The sequence below is a fragment of the Pyxicephalus adspersus genome, chromosome 1 (genome assembly GCF_032062135.1).
Source record: "Pyxicephalus adspersus chromosome 1, UCB_Pads_2.0, whole genome shotgun sequence".
Taxonomy (NCBI): Eukaryota; Metazoa; Chordata; class Amphibia; order Anura; family Pyxicephalidae; genus Pyxicephalus; species Pyxicephalus adspersus.
The window spans coordinates 95,716,784-95,739,364 of NC_092858.1; the positions used below are offsets into that span (position 1 = coordinate 95,716,784).

At 34.2% G+C, this 22,581-nt stretch overlaps 1 protein-coding gene across 3 annotated transcripts in view; it reads right to left on the reverse strand.

Moving 5' to 3' along the window:
• Nucleotides 1-22,581, reverse strand: part of RSPO1 (R-spondin 1) — a 64,137-nt gene that overhangs the window by 25,796 nt on the left and 15,760 nt on the right. For 2 of the 3 annotated variants that reach the window (XM_072419654.1, XM_072419637.1), the window contains exon 2: nt 5,555-5,637. The exons of the other annotated variant lie outside the window; for it this stretch is intronic. The gene's annotated coding sequence lies outside the window, so the exon portion shown is untranslated. The remainder of the gene's footprint in view (nt 1-5,554; nt 5,638-22,581) is intronic. 3 annotated transcript variants of the gene reach the window in all.

A 22,581-nucleotide genomic window follows, 5' to 3' on the forward strand; every position in this document is an offset into this window, starting at 1 on the left:
TTTTACATATGGTTAAAGTATGACAGTATGACTGTGGACCATCATATCCAATATCCTTCTTCGTCAGAGAAGAGAAAAGTGCATTCCTAACTGACTAGTAGCAACTTAAGGAAAATGAGTAATGTGTGAAATAGTTCCTCATACTTGACTTAAGACTGTATTGAGATAAATGTGAGGAGCTGCCAAGACTGCCAGACAACTAGCCATCTGATTTATTTTCTAATTACAATCAAATGTAAAATCAAGTTTATTACAACATCTATTTTATTATGTTTATATATGTATATCTACTGTCCCACATCTGAACATAAAAAGATTAATTTCAGTATCTTGGTTAGTTGTTTTTTAAACTCCTAATTTCAAAGTCCCCATGGTCCTATGGTTATATGTAACAGGCCTTTGAAAATTGGACTTCTGTACATTTTCATTGAAAAGTGTCAACTGGATTTGGGATTTCCACAGACTACTGAAGAATGATGTGACATTCTATAGCTTAATTTTCTGGGGGGGGGTTTTCAACCCCCTGCTGTGGTTTCTAGCTAACAAACCACATTGAAATTTTGTGTGATTAGCACACATGTTGATGTATTTTTGAAGAGCTACAGCTATATATATTATCATTTATAAAAGTGGACCTGAACCCAAGAGTTACATTTTACAGATATCAGCAATGGTTGTTGTTTTAATAGTTGGTATTCAACTTTTATTTGGTCATTTGTTATACCTTAAAAATAAAAGCTGAAAACCTCTAGCTGGGCTCCTGATCATGGATTATGCCAACTAGATATTGCCTACCAAGATGAATTTGCCAGTGCAGATGTTTAAGGAAGGCATACACAATTTATGCTTCTTTATAGCTCTTTTTAGCTTTTTTTTTAGAATAAACCTTTGTAGAACAAAATGAACATTATCAAACACAGTGTCCTTGATTCACAACAAAAATCTAGAATAAACTGATAGATTGGATTTATTTAAGAGGCAGAAAATACATATTAAAACAGTATTATCTATGTAACTCACTTCCTGTTCTCTGTTCACTTCATTTGTTGGGTTTTCTTAATTTTATGTTAATCTATGATTATTGTTATTTTCTGTCTACACCTTTACACCCTTTACCTTTTTTTCAAGAACTTCAAAAAAAAATGGAAAATAAAAATATTATATTATAATTGTTAATAATAATATATTGTTTATTAATAAAAATTGGACCTAAGATAAAAATTATATTAGTTTAGGGCCACAATAAAGTACTGAAGAGATGAATGTCTACAGATTATATTCTTCTCTGGATTCTGCCATTCTACAAATCTGTTTTTTTCGCTGGTATAGACACACAGTTTTAATAAAGAGGATCAAACACACATTTGTTCTGTTGAATGTTCATAATTTAGAACGTAGCCAATTTATGAGGACTTAAAAATCCAACTTTTAGCCTTGTTAAGTAAACATTTGCAAAATATTAAAGTGCTACAGTGTGAATGTGGACTGATACTGTGGTTCATCTTAAAGCTGAATTCCAGGTAAACAGTTGAAATACATCTATGGAAGCTGTTTTGCCTGTAAAAAGAACTGTAATTTCCTCTATGCTGTATGCTGAAATTTAAACAGCATTTGTAACAATTTATAACACAGTCCTGTATGGTAGGAGATCCAATTTTTCATTCTTGCAGCTAAAATACACAACATAGAAGAACCAGGAAAGGTAAAATAGAAAAAGATTACACTTCAGTTGAATACTGTGAAACTGTGTTGTTGGAAGTGCGGTAATATGGCTACTATCACCTTCAGCATTAACTTTTCATTAGCTTCCTAATAATGTTTTGCTAATGACAAGAGATGTTGAACATGCATTAGTAGTTTTGTGTTTGACGATGTGTGCATTCTGTAATATACAATAATATATTAGGTACTGTTGCTGTTTCCTTTGTAGCATTCAAGGAAACAAAGTTGCTCTCTCCTCAACAAAGTTTTTGGCCTCTATCAACTAACATCGCTTTTGTATTGTATTCCTTGTTGTGCCTTGATTTCTCTCCAGTATAATCAGAAGGAAACCATTCTCAGCAGGAGAGCACAAGGTCTGGAACAGCCACACAATCAATTCCAGGAAACATCTTAACATGCGGCACTCCAAGAAATGACTTAACGACGGACAATTTCATGCTAACATTTGGACACCTAACTGGTTCTAATCTCTGACCTTCTTCCTTTCCTATAAATATATTAAAAGATATTCACGCAATTGTCTATGACAGCTGCAGCACTGTGGACTGCAATAAAACATCTGTTGCTTTTACCAGCATTTGTTTGCCATCAAATCCAAACAAAGTCAACTTTTTAGATGTAGTTAAATTATATTTGGAAGGTAGTTGCTAAAATACAATAATAGATCCGGACAATATAAGGCTGGTCAGAGACCAGGATTTGTAATTTGGTCATTTTAGACTTATAAATGTTTACAAGTAATGGTCGCTAGCCAGCTGGTAACACTGATAGCAGATGAGAAATTTAATGGTAATAGTGGTCCAAGAAACTGTAATGGGGCCAATGGTTGGAAACAATAGACATAGATCCTCTTGAAAAATCAAAATTACAGGGGGGTGTAGGGTTTAAAAAGTAATTAATGGATATTCTTCCCGATGGAATACACATAAAAAAATATTATAATTCTACTCTATTCACAAAATGTTATGACTATACATAAACTTTACCTAAAATGGATATGTGTATCGTAGCAATTGCTGAGCAAAACATGCTGTCATGTAAAACACACTGCCTGACAAAAAAACTCCAAATGCCTGTGGGGGCCATGTTATGATCTGGGGTTGCTCTATTTGGTCAGGTCTAAGTTCAGCAATGTTATGTGCACCAAAAATAAGGTCAACTGACTACCTAAATAGACTGATTGGTCAGGTTTTTCCCATCAATGGATTTTTAGTTTCCCAATGGCATGATTAGATTCCAAGATCACACTGCCAAGATTATTCCGGCTCATATTGTGAAAAAGTGGTTCAGGGGGCATGATACATTTTTTTCACATATGAATTGGTCACCAGACCTCAAGCACACTTTTTAGAATCTTTGGGATTTTTTGAGATTGTTGGGCTGGAGTAGACTTTACTGAGAGGTCTGACTCTCCTGTCATCAATACAAGATTTTGGCAAAAACTGAATGCAACTGGATGGAAATAAATGAAGTAATATTGCATAATCTTATTGAAACTATACCATAGCGAATGTGTGCCATGATAAAACCTAAAGATGATACGTTGAAAGATTAGAGTTTTGTGGCCATGCAGTGTAGTACATGTTTTTTTTTTAACATGCATTCAGTTGTTTGCCTGGGGATTTGCTCTACAACTTTCTTTAAACCTTTTTCAACTTTGACAGGATGGCGATGAGCTTCTGTTTAATTTTATGGTTGTCTGTGTACCTAGTGCTCACTCAGGAATTGCTGCAAGATTTCCCCTATGGTTGTAACATGTATGCAAATGAAACCTGAAAGAGGATCCAACCACTAAAAGAATATCATGGTAATGTAATGTCACAGTTATTGTGATTTTCTGCTGCCCAGACGACCACACTGGAACAACATGCATGATGCAGTGAAACAGTGAATGCCACAGATATCAATAAAAATCTGATAAAAAAAAAAGTTCCATGCTAAATATAATATATAATATATTATATATAAATATTGGCATTTCCATTTGCTATAATCTTGCTAAATTTGTTTAGTGATATATTTGATGTACAATCGAAGAACATAAAGTCACCATAAATTAGATGTGTATTGCTATTCCATTTTTTTTTTAAATGCACACTTAAGGGTCCTTTTATAAACAAGTTGAATGATCATGCAATAATTAGAGCTTGTTTATTAATTGTGTGTGTATTAGGTTCACATTGGCTTTCTGTACAGTTAGTAAGGTACACAGCAAAGCAAACTTTTATCGACCATTGGATGTAACAACTACTTAATAGCTTTCAAGTTTAATAAAGTGAATTCATCCATCTATGTTTTTTGTGTACATTTAGCTGTCTTCACACACACACACGTTTTTATCGAATGTTTAAATTGTTCATAAAGAGACCCAAAAATGCCTTTAAATACAGAACAAACTACATAATTGTCCTTCATTAATGTGAAAATATATAATAAATGAGCATTTACTGACATGATCTAATCAATTGTATAATTGTGTATTTTTAAGTTTTGTTGACTGTCCAGGGACATCACTAAGAGGTAAGTGTAAAATATAAATGTTTATTTCACTTGGGCAAAAGAAAAGAAGAGAAGGCAGGTCCAAAATCCTGATGTTCTAATGATTAGAAAGAATACACTCCAAAATTCATAAAAAACCACAACCAAAAAAAATGAATGAGAAAACACTGCTCAAGATTATGACAAAACTGATTTTGATTATGGAAACTATCAAGATTATAACAATACATTTAAAAATATACCTATTACGGACAATATTGTTTCTTATATATCTGTCTCTTGGCTTAATTTTCCTCCGTCTGTTTTAGTTGCCTAACCTAATCCAAAAACACATTGTCTAGTTAAATACTTCTCTCATAACTGACCTTGTGTTTTGTGTCTGGATAATTGTGGTATGAACATTAAATTGCAAGCTCCTGTAGAGGCAAGGGCTGATTTAAAGGGAATATGTGTTTTCAACAAATCTGATTATTATAGGTGAATCTGTGCCCAGATCATGCATAATGAATTATCCTTGGAGGGGATATTTCACTTAGCTTAGTAATATGGTGATAACTTGTTTTGCGAAGATTACCAGGATTTTTTGGTCTGCTCACATGATTGGATGACTGAAATTAGCAGAGCTTCACCTCATTCTCTCAGCTAATTTAAGTATCCCATATTTCCCAAAAAAATCAACCGCATAGTCATTGAAAATACTGAAAAGAATCTTGGCAGCCAACCAGCTTTCCAAGCAGATGTTTCTAAGCAGTTAGAAACTGAATAAAACTTTGTAGTGTTCTTTGAGAAACTTTGTGTGGGAATAACATCACATAACAGCAGCTACAAGGAAAATCTTATTTCTAAGCTCTTTTACAAATTGTTAAGAAAATATTAATGTCTTTAAGTACCATCTTTCATACAAGGCACGATAAGATTTCAGCTTCTCTGTTTTCTTATTTCTAGCTCTGCCAATTATTTCTGAAAAACGAGAATATCTGAGGCATAGGGGGTGTAGGTAGGTCAGTCCATGTTACAGTGGTGAGGCATGTCTACGCTTATGCTTATGCATGATAAATTTTTCAAATATCTTGGAAATAAGGTCTGTGATATCCTCTGGAGACAAGAAGAGCCTTTCTTCTGACACATGCCAAGCAGGGAGAGATGCTATGCTTTGGAATTGTTAAATACAGAGTCATTTTGATGCTACAACATCTAAAATCACTGCAGCATATGTAAGGAATAAAATGAGGAAAAAGTGCAGGTATGCAAAAAAAAAAAAAAAAGTATACACATACACACACTTTTTTCCCTAAATTAGCAATGTCAAACATGGAAGCATGGCAAAACGTACCTTCAATTTTTAAACAGTCAGGGTTTATTTTCTGTCTATGACCCACTTGATAGATTTCCTCTCACTTTACGTCCCTGTGATGCCTATAAAAGATATTAGAGGAGCATGTGTTACCGGAACAGAAATGTACGATCAACAAAAAGTTGCCCTCCACTCTAATAAAAATGTGTGAGTGTATGTATTTGTGCACCCCTTGGATATATGTTCTACCACTTTTTTAATCATTTTATCATTTTTTTAACTGAGCACACATAAATAAAAAAAGTTAGAGCCTCAACCTTTCCCACTCATTGAAAATAACGTAAAACCTTGCATTATACTTAAAAATACATACATTTCTGCTTATTATGTATATGTATTATTTTAATGTGTATAATTTTTTATGTCTTGCACCATCATTCTACTTACTAATTATTGCACAATTAGGTTTAAATATTCCCTATACACAGTTAAAGTGTAACAAGTCAAAAAACATATTGGTTATTTTTTTAACCATACACTCCCTTATTTTTTAACCAAACACTCCTCCTCTTGCTTTAAAAATATATCTGGAGTTAGTGCCCATCAATACCCTAGCAGAGAACTGCATAACCTTAATGCATGTGGCTAAAATTCTTGATCTGTTCAGAATCTTGTGCGTTGTATCCACCCACTGTGCTGTAGAGAGCTGGGACTACAAATGTAAACACCTACATTCATCATACGCAATGCAAGGAATCTTGGGACATGTAGTTTTCTATAGGCAAGAAGCTAACATGGCAATCACTTTGCTGCCCTCAAATCATAAACATTCTGTACATCGATTGACTGCACAAATGAACACTGTTTCAAAGCAAGAAGAATATAAAATATATATATTACTTTTGTTCGTTTGCTTGTGGTTCTACAGTATATCAATTCCTGATGTGAAGACTAGGACTTTTGATCTTTGATGAATATGCAAATTTTAGAAACTACATAGCTATAAACTGGGATTTTTCAACTTGTGTTGGTGTATACATTTTTTTGTAATATTAATAGTATGGAGTTTTCAAACAGAGACTTTAGCAGATTGATAGTCCTATACATTTTTACATGAGTATGACCCCAAATTGATTTTACTGCGTGTGATTAGCCCAACCACCAAAGCTAAAACCTATTCTTAGCTCCTTTGTTTTATTTTAAAGTACCATCCTAAGAGCTAAACCAAGCCCAGTGAGTGATTATATAGGAACAGGAATATGATCTTAGCGTCTTGGCAGACGGGAAGCCTAACTTGTTTAACTAAGATGTCATAACACTGCTGGTGTTCTGCAGGAACAATTAAATGTTTTGGAAAGGATTTGTGAGAAATGAACTAGCAAGTGTCTTGTCTGATTCATAAAAGTTCAAAAGCCTAGCGAGAGCTCACAGTAGGAAAGTACATACTATGCTGCTTATAAAATGCACATAACACATAAAGTGGGGTACTTGTGGGATTATTTCTCACTTTACGTTATCGGACCTACTTTAGGTTTCAGGATCTGATATTGGAGAAGGCTAGGTCTAGGGAGTAGACAGCCTTTTCTAAATGTAATCACTCCTAAGAGTATAATCTTTAAAAAAGTATGCGGCCAAGTACAATCATTGACAAGAGATTTAGATATTACATGTACAGAAATAAATATGTCAAAGTTCTACAACTATGAGTGGCTGTATTAAAGACAAAGCAAGGCACAAAATCATTTGTTAAATGGGTAGCCTAAGAAACTTAAAATCAAGTAGTACACTTACTTTACCATAAAATATTGTTTCATTTTCAAAACTTAACAGTAACGTGCCAAAACAGGGTCTATATGTCCATTTTTTTCCCAAGCCCAGTTGTCATCACATACCTAGGCTAATGTAAACCTTGTCTTGTTTATCTTATCTTTAGTCTACATTGCAGGCCAGAACTGAGATCAACCATGCAATCCTACAAGATTGATTTAATGCACTTAGTGCCATTAGCCACTAATGATGATCTCTATAATGTGCTGCACTGCACTCATGTAATTGCTAGAACAACAGATCACAAAATGCTGGAGAAACAAAAGCACTGCATAACCTTAGGTAAGCTCTGCCCATCTTGTGGTAATTTATATGGCACCTCTAGGGGCCCCTGGTATATTTCTTGTTCTATATCAAGGTCTATACACTTTACTATGAAGAATACAGGATGGCTGAATGTAAGAAACATATTGTTTATAGTTTCCTATACCTTTGAAGACTGTAGGGGAAAAGGACAGATAAATAGGAATATATTTGTAAAACAACCTATTTTGTTTATCAAGACTAAAACCTCTTGCCCATAATTTTATACAGCGTATCCCACCTTTTAGAAGCTTGCAACATTCCTTAATGTGGGGGTCCACTTAATAGATGAGTATGTAGTACTACATAAGAAAAGAGCTGAGATTGTTCAGTCTGCAATATCAAAGCTTGGAGACTTTTAAAATGCATTGCACATATATACATTATATAAAGAAAGTAGTAACAGAAATCCCCAGAAATCTCCCAACTTCCTCTACCACTAAAATATTTATCATATCAGGAAAATATAGCCATCTGCATTACAGTATTTACAAAGAATATAAATAATTAGTGAATTATCGGGAAAAATATAACCATTTCCATCACAATATTTATAGAGAATAAAAATAGCCAGTGAAATAGCATCCTCATTGCTAGTATAATATTCAAAGTAAAATAAACCATTAGTCTTTTGTAAGTGTGTTCCAAAAGAAAAGTTAATAAATCTCAGCCACATGGTAAATAATTTTTTTTATATATATGCAAGCTAAAAGTGTTTCAAACTAATCCACATGACATTGTCCATACACAGTTTCCAAAAATAATTAGGGGTTCTGGATATTTGAATTGTGTTCTTCATTCCAACAGATTTATAGTTAGTGATCAACAGAGTGGTTTGCTTGATCTGGAAAAAGGCATGAATTGGGCTTCATGGAAAGCAGATGTTCTCTGCACATCTACCAGGTGAATATGTCCATTTAAATGTATGTACATTGCAGTAATGCTAAAAGACAGCAATCATTTTGAGCCATACTGGTTCAATTTCACAGTGGGAGAGCAAGTGAGGAAAGTAAATGAAAAGGGAGCACATACATGTTTTTAATATATCCCTTTCTATTACAGCCATGATATGGACTTTTATAATGCTGCTGTTCTGTAGATTGACTGATAGGTATTTAGTGGCTCACTAAGCCAGCATGAACATTTTACCAAAGGTGGCTATAGGCCTAACCTTGCACAAATAGTACTGAACTACCATCCCTGTATGTACCAAATTATTCCCTCATTTCTATTATTCTTCCCTGTCATACAAAAGGCACTTGGTAGGAGTTATTACCACTTGGCCATCCCATTTATTGCTGGTTTAATGAATTTACATGTCCATGTCAATCACCATTTTGACCAGATAAATAGGTAAAATACTTGGCAACTTTACCTGTACAGCATTATTTCTATCTTTGTAAGTGAGGTGAGATACCCCTGTCAATGCTACAATGTAGCCTAGCCCACAGTACTTTCCACTGGTCAGTGGTGGTCCCATGCCAGGCTAAGGAACACAAATACAGTAGATTGTGATTAAGAGACAACTTTAAACGATCTGTGTTCAGTGATCATAAAAAAAATTAGGTAGATTCAAGTAAGTAAATAAAATACATAGCATGTCTAAGTTTGAAGTCTGAATTCATTCATTCACAGCACACACAGAAGAAGGGAGGAATGCCAGATATAATGGCAACCAAGGCTGATGCTATGTGTGAGCAGCAGAGCTTTTTCGCCAGAACGCCGGTTCGATCGGGCTGGTAGGAGAGAATATTGCAGAAGAAACATCATCTGTCCCTTTCTGCAATAATTACCTGCCTGATCATGTATTCTTAAATTCCTGATCATGAACTTTAGTTCCTTTTTAAAATTCTAAAGTAGGAGCGGAATGTCACTCATTTGTTTAAAGCATATCAAAACCAAAAAATATATTTGCTGCTTCCAAGACAATATTTGTGCTAGTTGCATTCATTTTACCCCCAAGGCAATTTTTTCTCTTTAATTTTACTTGGTAATCCTCACACTTCTTGTACCTGTGTGGCTTATTTGTATTTTATATCTGTTTGCCTAAGGTAATTCTTAAGATCAACATGGAAGATCAAATTGAGCTCAAAATGTTGTCCAACGTTTATAAGATATGGCAAATTATTAATAATTGAATATATAATCCTGAAATGTAACCATTATTAAACTGATGCTGCAGCTTAACATTTGAACCTCTTTGAACTTGAAATGAATGTATATCATCCTGGGTCTGTTGGTTTCTGTTCTTGTCTCCACCATCAGACATTGTTTTTATATGTTCTCGCATTATGGTGTAGAAATCCAGTATATTTATGTCCTTGGCAGCTTAGGTTACACTTTTCTTCTACTTTATTATTTATGTTTACATTGTATGTAAGCACATTCTAGTTTATGAGGGGTCAGTAGGTCACATGAAAACTAGAATAATTACTGTTCTGCTATTTCTTTTAGGTAAGTATTGTATTGTTGTATTATGCATTTATGATTTTACATGTGACATATGACAGAAGCAAAATCTAAACTGAAGAGTATATAATTTTTTAACTGCATATTTCTACTGCTTTTTATCATAAAATATATAAAAAGTAAGATCAGCTAAATATGCTGATGTTTTCCGATTACATCATTTTCCTTTTCTGTCTTTTTATTGATTTTCAACAGACATTAATTTCAATAGACACACAAATAAACAGCCAAAAAAGAAGACATAGAAAAGAAACAGCTGACAGCTATTGCAAAACATGTAAATGACTGCAAAATCATTTCATGTGATTTGGTTCGATATAGGAAGCTTTCATTATGAATGACAACATGCCTAATGCACAACAATGTAGTTCTGAATGATATGGGAAAGAGTTAGCTCTTTGTCAGGTTCCCTAGGAGTCTCATTTTAACAAGGGAAAGAGAGTACCTGGTATAAAAAGTACAAACAGTGAATAAAAAAAAAATACTTCTGAGCTTTTATACTTTTTAAACTTTGCTAAAAAAAAAAAGGGTTTTGTGTTTTTGGCACTCCAGCTAAAATAATTTCCAATATTTTCGGTTCCTACAGGCACTATCACATGGAATCACAAGAATAAGGAATTTCTGCCTATTAAGGTATAGAGATAATAAATAAACATAATGGAAAAAGTTCATATTTTTACCCAATTCAATTCAAATAAAGTTGGTATGAGTTGGGATTTTGTGGTTTTATACCTAAAGGTGTATAGATGAAAAAAAAAAACAGGCTGCAAGAAAGGTAAAACATACTGTGCTAGCCTTGGAGAGCTTTTGTACTATTGCTCTCACACACAAGTAGTGACCTGAGTCTTCTGGGGTTCACCTGCATACTGCTCCAAACAATGCTACTCTAGTGTCCTGAACAGCACTATTGATTGGATAAGCATGCAGATTAGAAAGGACTGGTCAGGACGCTGGAGGCCCATTGAATGGAGCAGAATGCAGAAGAACTGCTTGTGAGCTTTGGAATATTTATGCATACACATAGATTACATTTTAAATGTTGGCACAAGTCTTCATGGAGTCACAAAGTTACAGGTAGAGTTACAAAAATGTTGGTAAATGATAAACCTATGTATGAGAAACAAGTATGATACAGGCTGATTATGCAGATATATAAGCAATATTTAAAAAAAAGGACATTTGAAAAACCAGCTGGAAAAAATATTTTATCTTTTTCTGCAGATATTTATATTTAGTAGATGTACACACAGCCAATCTAGTGGGTCTAAGAAAAAGAACTCTCAGTCCTAACCTGTATCAGAGATAATGTTGCAAAATATGACATCACTAATTCCTAAGGACTACTTTTTGGACATTTGTTGAACCTAATATTTTCCTGCAAGTACAATCTCAAGTTTAACCTCACACTGATTTATTAGCAACCTAATAACCTAACTAGTTTGGAAGGGTTGAAGGGTTATTAGTAATGATTTCTAGTAGACTTGTAAAACATATTCTCAGTTTCTTATTGGGCCTGATTTATTAAAGCTTCCCAAGGATGGAGAAGATACACTTTCATCAGTGAACCTGGTGATCCAGCAAACCTGAAATGGATCTGGTCCAAGATTGAAAAAATTTACTAACAAATAGCAAATTACTTTTAGGAAATCCCTTTCCGGTTTGCTTGTTCACCCAGCTTCACTGATTAGTGCATCCTCTCCAGCCTTGGAGAGCTTTAATAAATCAGGCCCATAGTGTTTTAGAGCATGGCTTCAGTCTCTTACCAAACCTATAACATATCCACAGTCCCTAAACATCTTTTCCTCTAATAAATTTGAAGTCTTATAATTCTTTTTACTGTTACACAAATTATGTGGACCTTTTAGTGATATCAAGGGCCAGAACTTATAAATTGACAACCAGTGCTCTAAGGGCATTACTCATGTGATTGAGGGAGCTTTCCAGCTGGCTTCTAACAAAAGACATATTAAACTGATATTAAAAAGATCAAAATCAACGCATTCAACCTATTCTCTGGTTAAAAAAGTTTTTCTACCAAAGAATGGTAAAAGAAAAAGGAAGTTAATGTTTTGACCATGCATGTCAAAGGAATAATCTTAATCTAAATTAAATGTTGTGGAAAAAGCAAAAGTAAGCAGTTCATGTAAGTAAACTCATCAATATCCATATATGCTGTATGGAAGAATGGGCTAAAATTCAGATATGCTAGTAGTTTTTTTTTTACAAGAAATACATAACCAAATATAATATTGTTTGTTTCATTTGTTTAATTATGTTTTCTTCATTCTACTACTTAATCTACTTTTAGGACTTGTTCGAAAATCAGATAATGTTTTAGGTCACACTCATTTGCCTGCATGTAAATGTTGGAAAAAGTAAAAAAAGGCATGTTTCAAAAGTTTTATAATGAATGCTATTATTATTAGTATTACAATATCATCAAAAGATACTGTACTTTAAAAGAGAATTAAAAAAAAGGAATTATTTATTATAGATAAAGGATTTTATCATCCTTTCAAAAATTGTGCATATACTGGATCCAGCATTGGTTTTGTGTATGATAGGGAACGGTAAGACCCCTATTAGTCTTTTTTAGAAACATTTTTATTTTTACTTTACTTAGAGAGTTTTCAGGTTTCTCTGATATAAGATCTCTTGGACGGATCCCTGAGAAGTAGTCAGAAATCCTTAAACTGAAGCTGACTGATCTCAAACTCAACATCATTTGGTACATCTAACTGTATGTTTATAATAAATTTTTAGTAGCCTGAAATGGTTGTATTCTAGCCAACACTGTAAGGGGGCACTCTTTCAAATGGCCACCAATTTAGGCGTTTTTTTCCCACTGACCCCTAAAAAATTGCTTTTAGCATAGATTCCCTGAGGTCTGAAATAAATGTTAAGGGATCCTCATGGGTAAAAAAGTCGACAAAGGCTGCTCCAGCAGGTTCAGTCTGCATAAATGGCTCAGCAGAGGGGGCCAGTCTTACAGAGAAAGCTTTCAGGCTGCTGAAGATGATGAATGATAGGATATATAGTTACAAAAATGTTCCCTTGTATTTGTTTTGCATGTACACAAATATATAAACTTTTCCTTAAAAGCAGCAGTGTGCTTGACAGACTTTTTTGATCATCTTGCCTTTTTGTAGGTTTGGGTTTTGTTCATTCCATGTGCTACACTCTGATTACTATGCAGCTTTTAGGATTTTTTTCATATTTTCAGTTGGATAAATCAAACACATTTTTCTAAAGATAAACCAAGTGAAAGAATTAAACATACAAATGAATACATCTCGACCAGTCTGGCAAATCATTTGAGGTTTCTATAGTAACTTAACCATGTTTCTGAAACTGGCTTTTATGGAAGTGTTATACTAACCATTTTTTGGTGAATTTCTAACAGACCGATGTAAACACATGTACCTAGTGAAATCATTAACTCGTACAGTACTCGTACTCGTGACGTGTCCCAAAAAACATTTTAGCAATTGTCCTGCTTATGTGTACACCTATAAAGATAAGCCAACTTCTGCTTTGTGTTTTCTTAAAAAAAAAATTGGAATCGTATTTGTTGTATTAGAAGTGTAACTGCCAAAAATATATTTTGAACCACTGTCAGGGCAGTGAAAGAGTAGACATTCTGGGCTGATTTATTAAAGCTCTCAAAGACCACAGAAGATAGACTATCGAGAACCTAGGTGACCCAGTAAACCTGGAATGGATTTCTTTTAAACCATTTGCCATTAGTTGGCAAATGTTTTCAATACTAGAGTAGATGTATTCTAGGGTTGCTGGATCACCCATATTCTCCCATGATAGTCTATCTTGGAGAGCGTTAATAAATCATGTCCTCTGTGTCTATTTACTGTTAGACAATAGAAGTCACAGTAAAGGGAAGGAATAACCATTTGTAGACAGATCTTACCCCAAATGGTGTCTCTATTGGATTTTCCTTTACCTACTGTTCCAGTGAAAGCCAAACTTTTTTTGTATTACCCATCATTTTTTGTTCTGGTAGCAACGGTCAAAGAACAAGGAACAAGATATTTTCCACTTCTCAGTGGGAATATAGACAGCAATTAAAAACCTCACACGGGTTCCATTCTCAGCACTACCCAAGATTACAAAACAGATGTTTGGCAAAAATGCACTTTAAAAAAAATAAAGATGGAAACAGATTAGGTACAAGACTCAAATAAAACAATTATGTAATCTTTAGAACACGAAGCAATTTATTATAACATTTTTTAGTTGGTTATTATTAATATTATTATTATTATTATTAATAAACAGGATTTATATAGCGCCAACATATTACGCAGCGCTGTACATTAAATAGGGATTGCAAATGACAGACTAATACAGACAGTGATACAGGAGGAGAGGACCCTGCCCCGAAGAGCTTACAATTTAGTAGGTGGGGGAATTTCACACACAATAGGATGGGCGATATGTAGTGGTGGGAAATAGTGAGGGTTTAGCAGACAGAAGAAGATGGGTAGGCAAGTTTGAAAAAATGGGTTTTGAGCGCTCTTTTAAATGAGCAAAAAGTAGGAGCAAGTGGTTGTAGTAACTACTACATATCTACTACAATACCAACTGGCAAGCATTGATATATACCTGCTGCTGTAATTGGCAATTATTATTTTTTCTTGGCCCTTATATATGTTTGTTTTTGAGTTTATACCTGATAGTTAGATGTTATACTGACCAAATACATATGAATATAATTTTCCTTCAAACTATAGCCATGTTTAATGATTCTACTTTTACTCATGGGATATATTGGAATCGTGGTTGATTAATAGTTCATTATTCAACCTACTACTTATTAGTTGTATTGCAACTTAGGGAAATAGTTCTCAATACCCATCTATTCATCTAATAGGCTCCTCAATCACACCTGCTGCTCTTGTCCAATCTGCTGCTATCATCACTCTCCATTCTGTGTTGGGGTCCAATTTTCAACTGGATAAAGTAGTCTATTGCATTTTGGTTATGTGTTGCACAGTAGTGAGTATAATGTTAAAATTTTTTGTAAAATAAATTGTGAAATTGATATCTTATACATTGTTTAGAATTGGAAGTAATATATATGTTGTTGAATATATATCATGTTTGAAAATCGTAGGTGTCTAAATCTTTTGATTCATCCTGAAAAAGCGATTTTATAGTTGCGAAACGCGTAGAATACTACAATTAAGAGACCACATGTTCCAAAGAGATCCCTTTTCAGCTTTTAGGAAAATAATCTGTGATGTAATACTCTTTTGTGATATTGTTAATGCTGTACAAAAAATTGAATAATAATTTTTGTAGTGGTTTTAAAATTGTTTACTATTAAAATATTTATTGTTTAATTTTACTTTATGCCTAAAAAGTCCCATTTCTCTGCACGAAATATGAGTAACTACTACATACTCAAATGCCTTATATAGTAATGTAAGCATTTCATTTTTAGACTTTCATTTTGCTTATAAATTCAGGTCAAAGCCGATCTCCCAGTGGTGAGGAGCCAGGCTTTAGAAACTCCTCCTCTTCCAGTTTCTATGTTAAGTTTGTAAACTATAAACAAATATGTGTTAATCTTTCCCAGTACAAGGCTATCTGTCTGCTCAGACTGACTGACGATTAATAGACGTCATGCAATTGATTTATTTAGTTGATTTATTTAGAAGTAGAGAATGTTTATTTTGCAAAGTAAATGTTCATTTAGCTTCATAAATTAGGTAATCTTGTGTTTATATCAATCATACAATCATGCATGATATACACTGAGTATTCAGTGTTAGGACCCCACTCACTTTGCCGTATTCACTTTGCTAGGTGTTCACTAATCTAATACTAATAAACTAATATTTACCATGGTAAATACTTTGCTAAGTAAACATTCTCTGTTTCCTAAAGAAAACAACAATCTTTCTAAAGTAATTATATATATATATATATATATATATAAATATAGTATATCAATCATATTTTGCATGGTAGGACCATCCCTTAGGTACTATTAGACACCATCCAGTCCTGAAGGCCAGCATGCCAATTTGTAACAATATGTCTGCTATTTGGGTGATAAAACAAAGATTAATGTAAAATATTGATTTTCATATACAAAGATTCTATAGAAGTTGACACATTTTTAAATAGCACAAGTACAAGTACAAGCCTTTTTTAGAACTAGACTTTTGTACTGTGAGCTGCAATCATAACTCTTCTGAATTTCCAGCCACATGCTCTTTTGCCTTTAGAAATTTAAGACTCACTGAGCTGAAATAATGCAAAACAGATATTATTGCCCCACATTCTGTTCCAGGCTTGTGAAATACACAGTTCTGGCATTCAAGATGTTTTTACATACAATGCTGATAAAATGGTGCTGTGGTGCTGAGGACATATCAAGGTATTCTGTAATGTAAACTGGGTTACTCGGGATTAGTGAGCAGGGGAAGACATGATCCAGATGTGGGTGATGGAAGAAGAATGAGAAGGAAGAAGAGGCTGCTTGACACACATACATAATGTCAAGACAAATCCTCATGTTTCCTGAGGTTTATGTGTTAAACATGAAACTTTCTGTGGCTTACAATGAAACCAGAAGATGGTTTAGTTATTTTGTGCACACACTAAACCCAGTAAAACTGTGATATGCAATGAAAAAAATTAGAGTGTGTCAAACAAATTCCAGCGTACAAATGGCATCAATATGGCTTACATGTGCTTGTAATGCTTTATACTATAAAGATAGATGAAGGTAACTCCTACAGAACTATATTATCTGGATGTCATTATTCTAGATGACTTAGGCTAAGCTGTACAGGGTAGTAGCAGTATGTTAGGATGTCTGTGGATCACTATTAGCATATCTGCAAGCATTAACAGATCTGCAGAGCTTAGTGGAAGAGATACCACAGAATAGATTGCTGCTGACATTTCAAATATATTCCTAAAGTCTGCAGGCCAGATTTCCTGCACTGTATTTCCCAACTAAATTATAAGCACAGATGGAGAAGTAACAAAACCAACTATGATCTCTTACCAGGTACATCTGGCCATCTAAGGGTTAGCGCATGCCCTCAGATATTTGAAGTCAGGATGACCTCTTATAAATAGGCAGTGCATGAGAATCATTATGAACCAGAAATCAGTCATTGATAGACTGTTTAATGTGTCGTTTTATATAAAAGGGAGCAAACCTCTAATCGAACATATTCAGTAACGTAGGTTTTACAGTCTTCATGCAGGAGGATGACAACATTTGCTCTAGTATATCTGTGATTTTGTAATTTGCTACCACGTTTATGATAGTTTGCTTATCTGTCGCACAATAGGAATGTTCAATTTTGGCTAAAGGTTTCTAAGCCCAAATGCAGTCATTTGGCACCCATAGAGTCAGTGATGTGTGGAGTGCACAATCAACATAGTATAGCATTAGATGTGGATGATAAACCAACATATTTATATTACTGAGTTGGATAATTAGTTAGGAATGAATGGAATGGAATGCAAGCTTCTTAGATGCTAAAATGTGCATATCGCCTACCATCACAAATGGAAACCCAATTAGAATCTCAGGATGCATTCCATGTGCGTTAAAACAAAAGGTGTTCCAGCAGTAGACCTTGCCCTCTTGGTCTTATTGCAAAGATCTGCCATGCTCACACCATTTTTAGACCTAGAGCTCTGCAATCAACATGTAGCCAATTAAAACAGATTCAATTTGACTAAGCTTTATAAAATAGTCTTTTTTGCAGACTGCTTGTTTAGAATATGTTTTTCAAACACCTGTATTGCTTTACATTATTCTATTGACTGAAAACTTTATTCATGTTGGGTATGTAACTTTATAATTTTAAGCATTCAGTTCCTGCACTTGTATTTGAAGATATATACATTTATATAACCACATGTCAATAAAGTAACAGCAGAAACTACAGAGTGTACAACTGTAATGATGTGGTACATTATCACACCTCAAGAATTCCATTTACATACAGTTAAGGCAATTGGCAGGAATCATGTGCTATTGGAAGAATATGCTAAACCAAGACGATACCTAAATGACAGCAAGTTTAAGGAAGACAAAAGCAATATTGGAGACTAAGGCTTCTAAATATGTTTCTTAATAGGGCTCTATTTATAAAGCAGGGACATTCCCTGAAACATTCCCTGATGGAGAATCCATCACTGTCATTGAAACACATGGACCTGAAAGATTCTTCAACAGGGAATGATTCAGGGAAAGTCAGATTCTGTGCTTTATAAATATAGCCCACAGAGGGGGCATGGTATTGGTTTTCCCTATCCCACCTTCACTTAGCATTCATAGAGTGTTTTATAATAAAGATTACAATGTAATATGTTAGCTTACCGCTATCAGCCTCTTTCCCCAGACATGAATAGTAAAGAGCTTAATATAACAGCAAAGTCAACAAAAAATTACTTGATTGCCTAGAAGTCTCAAATAATGACTTCCTTTTTAGTAACATTACCCAGTTCGGTCTGGTTTAAATCACTTGCTAGATTACAGGGGTGTATGGAGATCAATGTTACCAGAGGAGGTCGGACTAATTGTAAAGATTTCCTTACATTCCTTCCTTCATGTTTGTGATAAAGGATTAGAGAACTTGAACATGCAAGTTTTGATGTATTTCTAAGTATACATTAGCATGATTGGAAAGATAATAAGTAGATCAGCTAGGACCAGCCTATGAAACATTGCACCCTTGGCCAGTAGTGATATAATTGTCTGGTTCATTTACAGTAAACTTTGGAATGTGGGTGGTATAGAAAAACACATTTTAGTCCTCATCAGCCTTCAGAAAATGGAAAAAATGAAAGACTGTATCTAACTGGTTACTATGAGTGTATATTTCAAACAAAGCTCAATATGACAGGATACCTAAAAGTATTTGAGCTACACTGATTGCCCACTTCATGGAGCTCCAGGTAACTGTTTGCTGGAGTCTGCTTAAGTTTGTACTTCTACTGGTGCTTATGATCTGTATGTAGTGTAACCACTCATTTGTTGTAACGTCTTTTCCAAATCACCTAACTTCGTTAGATATTACTGTTTTGGAGTATTTCACTTTCTGTTCTTGAGATGTGACAGATGAGAAGTAAAAATTCTTACAGCAATTACATTTTTGCCAGTTCATGCTAACTCATACTATGGACCCCTGACCTAGACACCAAGAACATTGTATAACCAGCAGATCAGTGGCTCTACCTGGGCATAGATACAATGTGATGGTGGGGAACCACTGAGACATGACCAGAGGGAGCCCATGACGGTTTACAAGCATAATATATAGTATATGCCCTCTATATAGTACTAGTATATACATATAGGAATAAAGGTAAGTGAATGAAAATGTTTTATCAGCTGACTGCAGAAGGGAATAGGAAGTTTATTCCTTAGACTACAACATTATAGAAGAATACTGACATATAATAATACATGTTTTGTAAAGAAAATATACCTTAGAACTAGTACATTAAGATTTAAAAGAAAACACACATAAGAAGTTGTGAAATGGACAAAACCAAAATAAATTTCAACTGAAAAAGGCAATCATTTGATATCTCCTCTATTGTCTTATCTCTGAGTAATCATCAGAAGCTGCAGATAGTCTCACACATTCAGGCTGGAAATGTCCTTTTCTTTGCTTTAAGCTTTGAAGGTGTAGAGAAGAATATACAAATAAAATAAAATTTCAAAACGAGAGGAACAGTAATTTCCCACCAGAGGGTAAGAAACACTGCAAATCCCATTTCTACATCTTAAAAAGTTGCTGTATACAGTTCCTAGCTTCACTGATGACATATTTGTGTTGCATATCCAATTTTTTTTGTTATCATTAGGCTCAAAAACTATGGCTGATTCTTGACATCTACATATTAAACACAAAAGAAAAGGGCTAAATAAAAAATCAGCCCCTAAATGCAAAATAAGTTAGCCGTGCTTATTTACTTGTCTACAAGCCAACTCTTGATCTTCTGCTCCAGCTTGAACTTGTCATACTGGGTTTACCAGAGCAGGAGGTTAGCACCTTCCAAGAAAGACCACTTTTATATCGATTATACAGGGCTAAGAATCAAACACTATTTAGTGAGGCTGTATGAGAGCCACAATAGTGCAATCTATGTAGAAGCCTTGTTTGACACTCTGCCACTCTGCAATGGTTAAAGGACAATGGATATGATATCAATAGCCACAGTAGTAATTTCATGAAGGACTACTGATGTATGTTAATGAAGCATTATACTGTTGCTTCATTTCAGTTTAGAGTCAGAAGAAATTGATCTATTAGTACTATACATAATCAGAATTGTTTGAAATTAGATTTTCATGATGGCAGGCAAGAAAACCAGCCTTAGGAAAAGCGATGCTGCCTAAGGTCAAGTTTATAATTGCAGCTCCTGTCTTTGTATGCAATCTGTACCAGGCCTTGAAGGTGATTTAGAATAATAACAGTTTGTACTAATATAAAATATGATTAAAATATAATATCAACAGTTGTCTGATGCAGAGAGCCATTATGGGGGGAATCCCCTGTTCTGTATATGAATCAAAATCATGAAATATGGTACAGCCAGAATATAAAGTTGTACAGATAACAACAAAATGACTTTCAGGTCAATGCTTCAGCAATAAATCAAAATTTGTACTATAATTTCTCTTTAAGCATCTTAAGATTTGTTTACAGATATTTTAATGAGAGCAGCTCAAAGTTTTAAGATCAGTGTAATTAACACTTCATTAATCAATTATCCCAGCCGTTGCTAGCACAGAAACATCTGGCTTAGTTCTGTGTTAGCATTAGAATCTAGGTCTGTTGGATACATACAAGGAGTCTGATCTTGTGCTATGTTCTTCCAGTGGATGACGAAAGTGAATACATTTGAGATTAACTCACTTCAAGTATCAGACCTCATCATTTACAGTGTGGTAGCAATCCTCCAGTAATCAGGTCATGCTATTCCTCATGAAAATAAAATGCTCAAGAAAGTGTCAGCAATTGAGTCTGGAAATTGTAAAAGTGTGTTTGTAGATTAAAGGGGCAATGATCAGAGGTGGCATTACTTTATGCATTATGTACTGTTATCTTGACACACCATATAATACAGTTCTGCTATAGCTTAAAACATTTAGAATTCTTACTTTATAATATTTTTTATCTGCATCTGTCTGGCATATACATATCTGAACCTTGGCTCTTGGTTTAGCCCAGCTCATCTGTAGCTGTCACTGCTAAGTAGGTCTGAGCCAATTAAAGTCGGCTTCTACAATCCAAGGTAATATGTAATGTATAGGCTATGCTGTTCATTAATACAACGCAGTGTAGAAAGTGAGCACAGATTCTGAAAATACATCTGGTAAAGGACACTGAATTAGCTGGTCCCCTAGTATATATATAAACTAGGTTATATGTTGGGATTTATCCTTTTTATGTATACCAGAGTGCTACATTAAGACTGTATCATTCTCCTGAAAACATTAAATCAGACTTACCAATTCATCCAATCTATTGGAAAGCTATTTTGTGTATAATTAGATTTGCATGCTGTAGCAATGTGTGATTCTAGCCATACCGATGTTTACATACCTGGATTCATTGCCAGCTCAAGATACCTTCCCAAACTTTACAGATGTTTGACTTTAACCCAAATCTGTCTCATTGTTTTGAAGATCTTTCATTTTTTTCTCCTTCACAATAACCCAAGGCTATGAACTGAGACTGAGTTTTCTAGTTCTGCTAAAATGTGTTGCATCCAATTACATTTGCTACAAACTGATTGGATTAGATCGAACATTTTTTTCTGTTAGAAAAGTCTATTTTTTTACAGAATTGTACTTACCAATGTACAAATTACCAATGTAATGTTGGTACTCACTATAATGTAATACTTAGCAATTAAAAGTGTTTCAGCCTAGACATTGCATCCCCTGAATTTTTATTGCAGGTTCAGTATTTTCAGTTTTTTTAATATTAATTTTACAAATCGATACCTACACTGCAGGAAATAAGTCAACTCTGTTTAACAACAACACATATCTTAAATAAATATCAATTTAATAACAATGTATTCCTTTAGTACTCCTTTTTTCCTTTATTTACCTAATCTCTTTTACCCTGAATTAGAAAGCTTTAAACGGTTCTTCCTTGGAGAACTGCATCCTCTTTTCACATGACTTTTGTCCGTACAACATCCCCCTCTAAAACTATAGCAAACACATGGCCCAGATTTTCACAGTTTTGGATTCAGGAACAAAGAAGGAATGACCCAGGCAACCATAGGAATGTACTGCCTGGGGCAAATAACTGTACAAGATGAATACAGAATGAAAAATTAAAATTGCTAAGCAGATACTCTTGAGTTAGTTTACAAATTTAAAACTAATATTTTTTCCATTAGTTTTCTAATATAGTTATCTAATATTTTTTTTCTTTGTGACCGACTCC